The sequence below is a fragment of the Microcebus murinus genome, chromosome 8 (genome assembly GCF_040939455.1).
Source record: "Microcebus murinus isolate Inina chromosome 8, M.murinus_Inina_mat1.0, whole genome shotgun sequence".
NCBI classification, from domain to species: domain Eukaryota; kingdom Metazoa; phylum Chordata; class Mammalia; order Primates; family Cheirogaleidae; genus Microcebus; species Microcebus murinus.
In genome coordinates, this window is record NC_134111.1 from 99,225,848 (window position 1) to 99,229,515 (window position 3,668).

General features: G+C 48.5%; 1 non-coding gene across 1 annotated transcript; it reads left to right on the forward strand.

Moving 5' to 3' along the window:
* Nucleotides 1–1,336: 1,336 nt before the first annotated feature.
* Nucleotides 1,337–1,444, forward strand: LOC142872847 (U6 spliceosomal RNA). The gene has a single exon (XR_012920932.1). It is a non-coding gene; the product is annotated as a U6 spliceosomal RNA (small nuclear RNA).
* The last annotated feature ends 2,224 nt before the right edge of the window (nt 1,445–3,668 follow it).

The following is a 3,668-nucleotide window of genomic DNA, read 5'->3' on the forward strand; positions in this document are numbered from 1 at the left end:
CCGTGCCAAGGACCAGCCAGCGGCCGCCGTCTGGCTGCTTTGTGGCACGAGTGTGGCCCCCGACCTCGGTTCTCTCCCAGAGGTCTCGGGCGCTGCAGTTGCCCTCCCAGCTTCCTCCTTCCCTCAGCGAGGTGAAGCACAAGCCCTCACAGCTGGTCTTCTGTCATCGGTCTCGGCAAGCCTCTGATAGCAGCTGCTCAGCAAAGGTTTCCTGTGTCCGCAAGAAAAGGGAACATCTGTTTGCACGAAAAGAGAACCACAGACTGAGCTGAGCTGCCAGCCCCCCCAGGCCTGACACTCCCCTTGGTACCTTCCTGCACCCCAGGCCGCAGGTGACTGCTCTGCGCAAACCCCCAACCGCCCGGACCTGGGAAGGAAGACAGATTAGAGGGTCCTTATTTTCGTTTCTACTTTATTGCAAAAAAATGAACCAACATCAAAATAAACATTGACAATAAACCAAAAAGAAAAGAAAACGTGCTCCCCTAATCCTATGCCCCATGTACCAAATAGAACCCACTTTCCCTCGATTCCTCTGGGCTTTGTCTCCACTCACAGCAGGTCTGAGACTGACAGGCACAGGGAAGGGTCAGTTATACATTGTTTGCTTTTTTCACTTAGAGCTATTTATATTCCTTCCATGCTAACACATAATCTTCATAATTATCCTTTAAACCACATGATATTAAGTGGATATACCAGCACTTATTTAACCTTCCTCAAATATAGATCATGTAGGCAGTTTTTTCTTCCTCTGGAATTATCATTTTAAAATATGTCCCCCAGGCCGGGTGCAGTGGCTCACACCTGTAATCCTAACACTCTGGGAGGCCGAGGCGGGTGGATCGTTTGAGCTCAGGAGTTCGAAGCCAGCCTGAGCAAGAGCGAGACCCTCGTCTCTACTGAAAAAAAGAAAGAAATTAACTGGACAACTAAAAATGTACATAGAAAAAATTAGCCGGGCATGGTGGCGCATGCCTGTAGTCCCAGCTACTTGGGAGGCTGAGGCAGGAGGATTGCTTGAGCCCAGGAGTTTGGGGTTGCTGTGAGCTAGGCTGACGCCATGGCACTCTAGCCAGGGCAACAGAGTGAGACTCTGTCTCAAAAAAAAAAAAAAAAAGTTCCCCAAAGGGGAGAGGAATCCCTGTGTCAACAGGCACTAATGTTTTTATGGCCCTCGAGACATATTGGCAGATTGCCTTCCTGGGCAGAGGGAGCATTCTATCAATCCCCGCCCCCAGACCAGTGGTTCTCAAAGTGTAGCCCAGGCACCCCTGGGGGGGTGCCTCCAACACTTTTTGGTGATCCACAGGATCAAAACTATTTTCATAATAATACTGTACTCGGTTTGGCAGTATATACTAACATCGGAACTATACAGAAAAGACTACTGTGGCCCCTGCACAAAGATGACACACAAATTCACAAAGCATACCATATTTAAAATAATAACAATGTGTTGTTAGCCTTTTCCACCCTCTTCCTCTCATGAGTGTACAGTGGAGTTTTCCAGAGGCTGCGTGACATGTGATGTCACAACACACGGAATATAGACAGGAGAAGCTACTCATCCTACATTAAGCCAGACATCAAACAGATCTGTGAAAATGTAAAAATAATGCTTCTCGGCTCACTAAATATTTCTTTTTGTTTTGGAAAACATTTTTTAATAAAAAATGTTATTTATCTAAATAATTTAAGATTTTTCTCTGGTTTAATTTCTAATATAGAAAAAAACTGATAAATATAATCTATACAGATAAAGGCTTTTTTTTGTGGCTCTACCAATTTTTAATAGTGTAAAAGTGTCCTCAGACCACTTGTTTGAGAACTGCTGGCCTGGACAAGGTATGGCAGAATGCAGCGGCAGCTGAGCGGAGCTCGTGTAGACCATCACCTACCTGCCTGTCTCCCGGGCATGGCACCTAGGACAAGAGGCAAAGCAGTTGTATTTTTAATCTTTTTATCTCTTCTTCCCACTTGTGTGTGTGTGTGTGTGTGTGTGTGTGTGTGTGTGTGTGACAGTCTCACTCTGTCGCCCTGGGTAGAGTGCAGTGGCATCACCGTAGCTCACTGCAGCCTCAAACTCCTGGGCTCAAGCAATCTTCCTGCCTCAGCCTCCCAGGGAGTTGGGACTATAGACATGCACCACCACCACACCAGGCTAATTTTTCTATTTTTAGTAGAGACAGGGTCTTACTATTGCTCAGGCTGGCTTCGAACTCCTGAACTCAAGCGATCCTCCCGCCTCAGCCTCCCAGAGTGCCAGGATTACAGGCGTGAACCACCACGCCCAGCCTCTTCTTCCCATTTTTTTCCCCCCTCAGGGACAACAAATTTATTTTAGCATATTATGGGGGTACAAGTGTTAAGGTTACATATATTGCCTCGCCAGGCCAAGAACTGCCAAGGGCTGAATCACAGACTCCGAAGGGTTGGCACAGATTCAGTCTAATTTGGGGAATCCAGTTTTTTCATTATTGTCCCCTCTTTAGTTCCGGGCAAAGGGACAGAGTGTCCCAGAGAACAGTGATGCTAGGGGGACACAGAGCCTGCTGGCAAGTCCCCAAGTTTCTCGAGTTTTCAAATTCACCAAGAGAATGGACAATTATGAGATGACTATAATTAAATATGGACCTTAGGGTTCTAACCCAGGGAGCAGCGTGTTTATCCAGTGGTAACTTCCAGGTGTTTACAGGCATCTTTCTTCCTTCCGAGATCAAAGGATACCAGCCTGCCCAGCATCTTCCTTAAAAACTTCTTTTCTGGTGTGTTGAGTACATCCATCATGAAGCCATCTTTCCCCAGGACGCAGAGGTTGAGCAGATTCAGGTCTGCTTCCTGGAGAACACCTCAGCCTAGACTGCGGGCTTCTCGCAGCCCACCCCCACCGCAAGGTGGGAATGTGGCCTTCCGTCCACACCGGCCCTGCGGCAAACCAGCGAACCTTTTCAGCTTTCAGAAGACAAGGCCAAACCCAGCCCTCAGAATCCCACCGCACCAAATCCTTTTCCTACAGCTTAAAAATCTACGTCTCCTTTATCAGTCACAGCATAACACAGCCAACGCCCAGGCTCTTGTCAGAGAGCCCTCTTTTCCCGGGAGGGGCAGGACTTGGAAGTTCCCAAAGCACAGGCTCCACAGAGGGACAACAACTGACTGACCACAGAGGGGACAGAGAGCACACCCCACATCAAACGCCGACCAGAGGATCAGCGCCACTCTGGCATGTCACTGTCCTCCACATTGATGAGAATGTGATGAGCTTGCAACTCCTGCCAGCCCTGGGTCAAAGCTGTGACGTGTGGCCTCCTGTTGCCAGCGTGTTGAGGGGGCGCAGAGTCACTTCCATCAGCTCAGCAGGGCACTTGGAGCCCAAGCGAGGAGAGAAGTAAGAATGAGGTCCTGACATGATAAATTAGTGCGACAAATTGTGAGTCAACAAAAGGGATCCCGACATCCTGAAACACACCCCGGGCAGGCAGGCAGTGTTCTTGGTATTACAGCAAGCACGGCGGCAAAGAACCCTTCTTTCCTGCCACGTTCCCTGGTCTTCTGGGTTTCAAAGCAATCAAGTCCTATGATAATAAATGAAGTCCCCGGCTGCTGCTACACCCACGGTACATGCTCGCTGATTAAGAAGCCTCATTATTACCATCTTTTCCTCA